The sequence below is a fragment of the Nothoprocta perdicaria genome, unplaced genomic scaffold (genome assembly GCF_003342845.1).
Source record: "Nothoprocta perdicaria isolate Ctin4 unplaced genomic scaffold, notPer1 scaffold_128, whole genome shotgun sequence".
Classification (NCBI taxonomy): domain Eukaryota; kingdom Metazoa; phylum Chordata; class Aves; order Tinamiformes; family Tinamidae; genus Nothoprocta; species Nothoprocta perdicaria.
The window spans coordinates 1,811,481-1,822,421 of record NW_020454405.1 but is presented as its reverse complement, the minus strand read 5'-3'; the positions used below and the strand labels follow the sequence as shown (position 1 = coordinate 1,822,421).

The window sequence follows — 10,941 nt, the reverse complement described above, 5'->3', positions numbered from 1 at the left end:
CCGGGCGGCCGCTGCCTGGCGGCGGCCGCAGCCAATGGCAGCGGGAGGCGCCGTGACGCTGGCCAATAGGGCGGCGCCGGAGGCGGTGCTCGCGCCCGCGCCCTCTTTCCCGCCGGTGGGTGGTGGCGCCCCGCGGCGCGGGGGGAGGACGGGGCCGGGACCGGGCAGCCCCGGGGCGGGAGGAGTCCCCGCCGCGGAGCCCCCCGCGGCCCCCGCAACGTGAGAGGGCGGCGGCGGCGCGAGCGGCGCCGYGGGCACCGGCGAGTCATTGTTTCCCCGCCGGTGCCGGGCCAGGAGCGGGACTAAAGCACGCGGCGGCCGCCGGCGAAGCCGCCGCGCTCTCGGGGCGCCGCTCCGTGCGGGCGCGGCCCTCGCCAACGGCCGCCTCGGCAACGGTCAACGGCCGCCGCAGGGCGGGAAACGGCAGCCTCGTGGCCCGAAGCGACCGTTATGGCCGTTGGGAGGGTCGGGGAGGGCTTGACCCCAAGGATGCCCGCGGGCACTCGCCTCGAAGCTAAACCCGTGGCACGAAACTGCGACGCAGGCGCCGCGGGCGGCGAGTCARGCGATTTAGATGGGTGTTTTTGCGAGCAAGACGTTCAAGGGAATGCTCAAGTGCGAGGCCAGCAGTCAGTACAAGATGGATTTATTTTACTGTTGTCCTATTAAACAACATTTCTGTTCCCGCAGAAATCCCCCCTGAAATAACAGTTTGGAAGAAGATAGGGATTACAATATAGTAATTAGCAAGAATACAAAGCAAAATTAAACCTTTTAACTTTTACAGTCCTGACAGAGATGATTGCTCAAGCTGTTGTGACAAATCCTTAAGTGACAATTCCAAGCAGCGTAAATGAGAATGCCTCATAATTTAGTTTAAAAGCTCCTAATTCTAATGTAGCACGTCTTTCTATTATTTATTTGGACATTGTATTCCTTTCAGCCCGCTGAAGATGGAGCAATTACAGGCAAGCCTAATTGCACATCAGTCTGTGGCCTTTTTCTATCACCAGTCCTCTCCCCGTTTTTGATTCTTTGAGGTCTTGTTGCTTTCCTCTTCGGAGTGCTCCCAAGGGTTAATTGGAAATAAAACTGAACACGGTGTAATTAGCTACTTCTGTATTAATTGAAGTTTGGTTTTTAATTTTTGTTAGAGCTCATTTGCTTTGCAACGATTAAACGATTTGAGGATTAAAATTTAATCCTCAAAGGCACATGCTTTTGGTAATCTGCAAGATTAATAAAGATTAAATAAACCAGCAATCTAATTGTGCGGTGAAACTGAGGCAAGGCGCACGTGATTTGGTCAGTGCAAAAGCATTACGTGATGGCAGAGCCACAATTAGATCCACCRACACCTTCTGTGATGAGGCATTATCCCATACAGTTACTCATCTAAATGCTGTACTTGATACCTTACTAGCCTTGATCTTGTGCTACTTTGGGTGRGTAGCTAAATACCTGTTGTGGATTTGTTGGCTCTGCACCTCAGAAAATGGAGGGCTCTGTGCATTTATTCCAGATTTCCTGGCCACCCTGTACATGTACTTTGCTGTCTTTCCATTTGAGCTATATCTTGGTTCACACCGTTTTATCATTCCTTTTCACAGGTATGCCATACATCATTTGATTTTATTCCTTACAAAGGGTTCTTTTCAAGGCTCATTCATAATACAAGTTATAATACATTTTAAAAAATGCCTTTGTAATGCAAATATCTTTCTTGTGAAATCATTTGTCTTTGTAATACTCCCACTGTGTTATGGTCTGAATTCATTCTGGCATCAGTTTTTATGACAATGGATAAACTAAGTCTGTTTCCTTGAAAAGAAAAGTGATATTAGTTCCAACAAGAATAAGGGAGTTTTATTATTTAGCCGTGGTAAGAAGTGCAAAGAGAGTTAGAGTGTGTAATCTTCAAAACAAGCAAAGATTATTGTTTATAGGAAGGAAGAGACATCTGAATCAGAGCCAAAATGCTGGGKTTTTTTTGCCACCCTATATATCAAGTATCTAACTCTTTGCATTTCCACTGCTATTTCTTCCAACAGTAGCACAGCCATAAGCAGCTTCCAACGGAATGTGCTCCCCACCTGCTGGTTGCACCTCTTCCCAAGATCTCATCTGYTCCTGTGACAAAAAAATATCCACTCAACTGCTGAACACATGCAGTCAGAAGATAACCAAGAAAAGAAAAGAAATAAATGATTCTGTTCTCTGATCTAGTTTAAATGCTCACTCTTTTTGGGTAAAACCCAGCTTGGGCAGTGTCAGGAAAAAGAATCACTACTAGATGCAAATGCTACATCCCGATATTGATATGGATTCTGATATAGATGACATGCTAAGTGTACCAAAATCACACCAACATTAGTTATTACTTTTACTATTATTGATACATTATGAGTCTCCTAATAAGTAAAAGGAATCACAAAAAAAAGCAAATATTTCACTTGTGGCATGTCACATTCATTGACATTTTAGCTTTTACAGGTCATGTTATCAAAATAAAAYAGCTTATATTACTTCTACGGGTTAGTTCTTAGGCTGTATTGGCGCTTTAAGTACTCTTATCACATTGGCCTTAAATGCTATAAAGGCTCAAGACTGTAGGCTTTTCTTTTCACTAGTGTAGTTACTATTTCTTTGCCTACATATGCACATCATTTATTTCATTCTAAACTTATACCTGTGATACCTTTTTTTGCCATAAGAAATCATTTTCAAACTGCCCTTTAGTCACAGAGAGACAGAACTTTTGTTCCACTTCCCCAGCAGCCCAAGCTTCCCATTGTTGTTTCAAAAAACAGTTTTTCTATGAAGCCATTTCCTTTACATTTCATAAAATACTCTCATTTCTCATGAAAGCACAGTACCTGCAGCCTCTGCTTGTTTGACTATTTTTGGTCGGTGCTTTTCATTTTAATTTCTTATATCTAGATTGTAAGCTATAATGGGGTTATAAGCTCCTTTATAAGTAGAAACCATTGATAAACAAATACTGAACGACTGTAATCTCTGTCATGCGATTGTATTCTTAAAGCTCAGCTCAACACACAGTCTGTCTTAAATACTGCATCTGGGCCTTGGGGGAAAAAAAATAGCAGTTATTTCCAGTCATCTGATCTCACGCCAAATCAAGAAGACATCAATGAGACATCAAGAAGACTGTTTAAAAAGGGAGCCAAGACAGCGAAACTGGAATTTTGTTAGCAAATTGTTGCAGTCCCAGCATCCCGATGGCCGCAGTAAATGCCTGTGGGTAAGTAAGTGGAAATGCCTTGTTGGAGTAGCCCAATAAAAACTTTTATATATATATATATATATATACACACACACACACACATGTACACACACACACACACACATATATATATATAAGCAGGGTTCAGAAAGTAATGTTGATGTAGGAACAAAAGCAAATATTCTGAGATTTGCCTTTAAAGAGAAGTGAAAAGTCAACAGTTGCTACAAAACAGAGATTCTGCTATTTTATTTTAGGAGATCTGAAAGAACTAACTGAAACAAAATATTTTGACATTTTCAGATGTTCAGTTTTGACTTATGTTTTTCCTTTTGAACACTCCAGTTTCAACTKAATAAAGTATTTTGATAAATATTTTCTCTTGAAAATAAGTGAAACAGATAAAAACTTAAAGCTTTTTACAGCAATGTATCAAGCCCATATTCTGATAGAAAACTGCACTAGTAGAAAGTTCTTTACGAGATCTTCCAGCAAAAGGAAAAATTAGTATTTTCATCTATTCATGAAAAATCATCTGTTTGACTTAGAAACACATAAGACCTCACAGATTTCTTCTATTCTCACAAGAACTGACAACCCACAATTTYTTATATTATCAGAAAACCTCTTAAATGAAAAGCAATTAAAAAAGAAGGCCTCATTAAGCATTTTATTCATAATTTGACTAAATAGACATCTATTAAAACTACTTCAGGTTATGGAAAAAAACCTCAAGTGGCACAGAGCTTCAAAAAAACATTTTCTGTGTTTAAATAATTATAAGCTTTACTCTAAGTAAAGACAGCCCTTGGGGTTTTTCGTCTTTCTGTTGTTGTTTTCCTGACCCATACTACTGGCGGAAAGGCCTTAGGCTTCCTTTTTTAATTTTTCTTGGCAGATCTTCTACATTAGTATAATGCTTCTATAACTTGATTTGCTAATATTTGTTACAAAAAATATCACAGTAGAATTAAAAACAGAGTAATTATGTCTGTCTGCTATTTAAAGGCATTCCAGAAGTTTAAATTCACATAACTCAAAAACAGCTTTTGCTTGATAACAGCTTTTGAAGGCCAGTTTCCTAAGCAGGATATTCCATATCAGTATCTTCCACTAAGGAAGGATGCCCACAGCATTAGAGAGTAAAACACAGTAACTCCTCCTATTAGGAGTTTAAAGAGAAGCTACTGCAATGTACCTGATAATAGGAAAAGCTATCTTTTGCTATGCCACTAATCTAACTTTCAATGTGCTGAAAGGCAAAGTTAAAAAAGTATATAGCAGCCACAAGCTAAAAAAAAAAAAAACAAACACACACTTAAAAGGGAAAAACATATTTTCACTACACAAGAGCTAGAAATCCATTACTTTTTTTCCACACTTTCATGAAAACACATTGCACTGCAGTGGGGCCAGGCTGAAAACCACATATGCAAACTTGTAAGTGCTGCAGTTATGAAGATTGGCTGATTTATGGGGAGAAACTTAAGTATTTCACCTGAGCAGTCCAGAACCGCAGAAACATTCAGCAAGAAGGAGAGGAGAAACACATGCAAATCACCCTCATATGAAGCACAACTCACTACACAGCACCACAACAAAATCTGAAGCAAGAAAGACTGCATTTGGGAGCAAGGCTGTAGGAAAGCAACAGGAATCAACCCCAGCACAGAGCCACCCATGGTCCCCACTGCACATCTCCTTTCTATCCCCTCAGTGAAACACCCAAAAAAGGGGCTACCAACCACCAGACATTTTATACAACACCCCCTCCTTGGTATTAGTAGCCCAGCTAAACTATCACAACTGCTTTAATTATCACAGCTTAGCTGGATTTCCTCTTCCTGACCACAAGTGCTTGTGGTGGCCAACCGGGGCCTTGCCTCGCTGCATAAACAAGGAGTGATAGCAGCTGATGAGGATGCCAAGAAAGAAAGGGCCGGGGGAAGGATGTGAAAAAAATGATGTAAGGGGGATTCAAGGATTCTTACAGTGTCAGTTCTTCAGGCCTTATGTGCTCCCTAATTGTTATTCCTACAGAAAATTCCTTTCCCAGCCCTCACCTGCCTGAGCATGTTGATGGGTTGGTGAGTGTAGGTATTTATGTCTCCCGTTCTGCTCCTGGCCTCTAGAAAAGGGAACAGTTCACAGGGACAGTCACACACCCTGGCCAGCCCAAAAGCCGCGTTTCCCTTTCAATATGAGGCTTGCAGTCACCCACATGAAGGTTAGCTCACAAGTTGCCCCATGGCGAACAAACCRAACCATCCCCGCCTTGCCATCCAAGGCAGCGCCTGGTTAGCCCCGGAGAATCCCTTTCCCGGTGTCCCGGTGGCCGCCGGCATGTGCCGGGCTGGCCTGGCTGCACTCGCTGCTTCCTCCTGGGCCTGCGGTTAGCGGGTRCGGAGGGTGGGGTTGAGCTCCAGGGTGACATTTCGGTGCTGCTTCCTCCTGGGTCACGCTCGCAAGCTCTGCCTCTTAGTCAGCAGGCCGAGGAACGCGTGCGTGCACGTGTGCAATGGAAGTTGTCCTTCTGGTGTCACTCCACCAGCACCAAAACCAGGGCATTGGACGCAAGTCTGCAGAGAGTGTGTGACTCCAGCTAGCCTAGGTAATGGGCTTGGTGTCCTCTCCGGACACCCGAGAAGCTCCAGGCCTGTCAGTAGACCCTTCACATATATACCATGGTTGTCTCCATGCAGAGAGACAACCCCACACTCCTCCTCTCCAGGCAGAGGAAGCTGCCTTCAAATGCAGCATCAAGACGTCTGGACAGCAACATCTATTTTCATCCGTCCCTGACTCTCAGCAATAGCACTCCCAGGATGAAGGAATGAGCAGTGATCCCACAACTCCACATTTCATGCACTTCCCCCTGGAAAAGTTAAGCATTTGGCTATATCACTAAGGTCTGCAACCTGAAGGGAGCATGATGTTTATGTTGGAGTATGTAGAATAAGAAATTGTGGGGCTAAGCCACAACAAGGGAAACAGGAGGTAGGAGGTTCTGTTCTACATGTACAGACACTGAAGCACAGGAACAGATTGCTGCAAGAGACTGGAATCACCATCAGTTCGATTTTTAAGAACAGTTTAGGTCTGTTTTGAGACAGAGATACAGAAAGAATGGAGCAATACCTCTTCAATCTTCTGGGCCATGAGCAGCCACACTCCTCTCAAATAAGAGGATACAGGCTGGGTGCTTTAAGGTTTAAGTGAAACCCAAAGTGCTAAATTACGGTGCTATGAAATGCTTTTAGAATAACTGTGAGAACACTGTTAATGGGTATCTAAGTACTCTGAAATAGGAATATAGATGTAATACAATTTAGACATTTGAAGCAAAATCAGAAACTGACACAAAGCATCTAGTTATCTTCCTTTTTTTTTTTACTTTTTCTGATAGATTATCACTAAATTAATATCCTGCTTTTATTGATTATAACTACATATTTCCAATTCTTAAAGTATTAATGTTTTTCTTTTGTTCGTTTCTTGTTTTTAGTACGAGCTTCGGTAATAAAGCATCCTAAATCTCCCTGAGAATGAAGATATGCTTCCTCCTCCTGTATCTAGGCTACTTTGACAGTGTCCAGATGAGTTAGCTTATAAACAAGTGTTTATAACCCAACATCTCCTCACTCCTTTTATTTGAATAGATGTTTGTGAGGCTTTTCTCATATCTTTCTCTGGTGGTTTAACTTAAAACACACAGACAGATGAGTGTCCTTGCTCCATCATCATCTTCCCTCAGGATTATAAATCTTAGTAATACAGTTGAATGTTCAGCTTTCCCAGGGGGAACTGCATGAAATATGGAATCTTTGGATCTGCATCTACCTTGCATCTATCAAGGGAATCAGCCACTTTGTTTTGATGAAACACTTTGTTTTTCTGCAGGTGGCAGTTCTCTCAACTTTCTCAAGGACAAAACTCCAGCCAACTTTTTTTTAAGATGTGAACAATGGAAAAAAATATTGCCGGTAAGACTTGCTTTTCTCTCAGTGTGGGAGGTCGTAGATCTGGTCTAACCATTTGGCCGTTTTTTCTAGAATTTATAATGTGGATCACAGAGTTATGCTTCAGTCTCAAAGACCATTTTACAGAGGAGAAGTGGCCTATTAAGTTAATCGAACAAACTGCTTTCTTGCTATCTACTTTCCCAAAGCCTAACATTAACAAAAATCCTTATTATTATATTGGGCTTGTGGGGGCTTATAGGGCCCTTATAGGACTATTATGTAGAGAACACAAAAAGGACTTTCAAATTATGGACTTACTATTTCCATACAGTTGCACCGTTCATTCATTTTTAAGTCACTTACATTTCACCTTAGCAGTCTTCTTCCTTCACATGGCTCAGCTTGTGCTCTATTCTGCCTGATCACATCCAACCATAATGCCACTTTACCTTAAGAACGTAGGTGTTGCACTAACTGTATATATCATACACAACTATCATATATCACATTTAATTTAATATTAAATTTCAATCAAAATTGTTGAGACTGCCAAAGTGGGGGGAAAGATTTACTCTTTTTTTTTTTTTTTCCCTAAGCCAGAATGTCCTGGTGTTAAAAACYATTGTGTGAGAAATTCAATTAGCATTTAACAATGACATCGATACCTCATTTCTCAAACTCTTTTGTAGGCAAGTACATTCCAACCTTGCACCCTTTGTGCACGGGAAAGCTGCCAGGATTGACTTGTCTCTTGCCTGGCTCTGGGAATTGTACTCCGTTTGACAGATTAAAATTATACCTATTTATATTATAGGGTTGTGGCTTTACTCAGCACTAAATAACTCTTTTCAGACACGCTGCTTTCTCAAACAGCTGTGAAGCTTAAAACTGACAGGATGAGCAGCATGTCAGGTGCTGACAGGTGGGAAGAAATTCGTTATTGGTAAAAATGAAGTAGGAAAAAAAAAAGAAAAAAGAATGAGATTTGTTTTTCCTTTGGAGAAAGGAAACTTGAGGACTTGAAAAAAAAAAACCCTAACAGAAAGCATGTGATGGCTTTGACAGAAAGGGGCTGCCCAAACGAAGCTGACCACAGCAAGCAGTGGCCAAGCGGAGCTTTGCACACAGGTGTCTGCTCCTACATCTCTCTGTTCAAAGACACTTCCACGGTACAGAGACACGACTGCCAGGACCCGGCTCTGTGGGCCCCAACTAGTGACGGGATCTTCTAACACTCATCACGTTGCCACTGCATTGTGGAAATGAAAGGCTCCCTATAAACACTAACCATGGAGAGATGATCTTGTTTTGACAGCAAGTAGGTCTACCATAACAAAGCTGGCCCCAGCTTGGTGTATGAGGTTTGCTCACAAGTAGTCCCAGCAGGATTTTCCATTGCCGTGATGACATCTACTGGAGGGGACAGGATTGAACACTGATTTCTCTACCCAAGTGTTAATGCTTTTAACATGAGCAGTGCTGGTGCAAATTCACACACGGAGCACAGCTACTCCRCTGAAATGTGTGCAAAGCAATGCAATGACCCCTCTATGCCATATATTTTAAATTGCAGTTGCCTCAAGAGACTAGATTAGAAAAAATGATTCACACTTTCTCTACAATGTGTAACTATGCATTATCTATGCATTAATAGATCTGACCATGAATAGATTGATGGTCAGATGAAAAAAGACATAAGYTTATTTCTTTAACTAGAATATAGATGAGCACTGACTTCAGAAAAATACATGTTATTATGGCACTTTAAAGTTATGTAACTAAAAYATGGGTTTTGTTAAACAAATGAGATATTAGAAATTGCTTATGCAAAACAGCATAATATGTAAATGAATTATATTCAGTGCTTTACAGATTAGGTTTTTATTTTGTCTACAATAAAAATGCTGCATGTTTACCATGTTTTTAATTAAAAAAGGGTGTATATTCTTGCTACATTTTCACTTCATGATTGCAAATGCAAATACAACTTCGTATTAGCTGAAAATAAGAATCAAGAGTTACTGTTCTCTGAAGCATCTTTTGCTGGAAATTAGAATCTGCAGTTTCTTCTAATAAAGCTGGAGTGGCCAGCCATTTAAGATGCTTTCTCAAAATACAAAAATTGAAGGAAAGTGCTTTTGTTTTCTTTTAAATCCACTCATCACCACTAGAYTACGACTGCTTCTTGGCAACCTCTCCCCAGCCTGAGGATGTCCAGTGGCTGCATGGGGGATGACATGTGCCAAGTCCATGTATTGTCCTCTCCATCACTCTATTCAATCCCTTTTCAATGGAGAAGAGCAGAGAGTTATTTGGGGGCAAATGATATACAGTAGCGAGGGATATCTGCATGCTCAGTCCGTGCCTGGGCTTCCGAGGGTGCATTCAGCTTCTGGCTGGAGCTACTAAGTATGTTTACAGAATAATTTCCTGAGAAAGAAGTGCACACACTGGGCCAGATTTTGTCCACCAAGCACAAAAAAAAAAAATCAGTCTAATAAAACTTGCACAACTTCTAGCTCACAGGAAATCCGAAAATAAGATTTTAGTTAAATAAAAGAAGGTTGATTGTCTCCTAGGATCTCTCTTTCTTTCTGCTGTAGCAATAAAAATAATAATAGGTGGTTGCATGTAAGTAGATGGTCTGAAATTAAAGAAATCTTCAGAGAAATCACAATATACAAGCTCAGAAAGTTTTTCCATAATGAGGAAACACACTGTAATAAGGCAGACGTGAGGATAGAAAAGGTACTGGAAGKAATTATTACAGTTGTCATCGGTGATAAGAGAAAATGTGGTGGAAGGCAGGAGCAGAAGAAATGAGATAGCTGAGGCAGGCTTGGGTGGGTGTCAGAGCAGCTTTGATGGCAAGGCCATGGATTTCAATCTTGGCGACTGGCAAAGAAGACACACAAGGATTCAAAGTGAAAAATTAGCTTTTGATACTGACAGCAATGCAAGATAACGTAGAACAAACTGGAAAGAAGCAAAGTGTCTGGTAGGCAAACAAAGAAGAACAATATATATGTGCTGAGCAGTTCTCAGACTGCAAAGGCATAGAAGTCTGATATGCTGCTTTTCAAATTCCCTGTGTGCGCTTGTCCTGGATTTCAATATGCCTACAAATCAGCAAAGCATTGGCAAAATAATCTGGCAGCAGATGGCTGCTGAAAGATGCTCTCCACTGCCCAAAGTATTAAGTTTGGCACCCTAGAAATGTGTTGCCGGTTGTTGGCAGCTTAGAAATGCGCTGAAAGGTATTAGTTACACAGCTGAGAGTGCATCTAGCCCCAAGTATAAAGTCTACCTCCATTAAAAAAAAAAAAATGCTTCAAAAGAATTTTACAAAAGACTTAAAACAACTCCTCTTAATCAATAATTAAATCATGCTTTTAGGAGATACTAACACATTTCTTTGAAGGCCATCCCAAATGTCCYTGGAGTAGTAGCTACAAGAACTAACAGTACATGCAGAGCAAATATTTAGCACTTCCTTTCATAAATCTCCTACCTAGGAGGAGTCTATGCATCAAAACTTGGAGGAGGAGACAGCAAAAGGTAAAGTCACAGACACAAAGTAACAAGAAGATACAAAGAGAAGCACATGCTCCAATAACTGGAATGAAGGAAAGGTGCCTATTACTACTGCTACACTTTAAAATACCTCTGACTTGTTTCTGGGCACAGCTCTTCCCACATCTGAAGTCCTTATCACTTCCTTCCTTCCTTCCTTCC

The 10,941-nt window shown here is 41.3% G+C and overlaps 1 protein-coding gene across 1 annotated transcript in view; it reads right to left on the bottom strand.

Annotated features, from left to right (window-relative positions):
• The window catches only part of FAM126A (family with sequence similarity 126 member A), a 58,445-nt gene that overhangs the window by 40,119 nt on the left and 7,385 nt on the right, over positions 1-10,941 (bottom strand). The window lies entirely within an intron of this gene.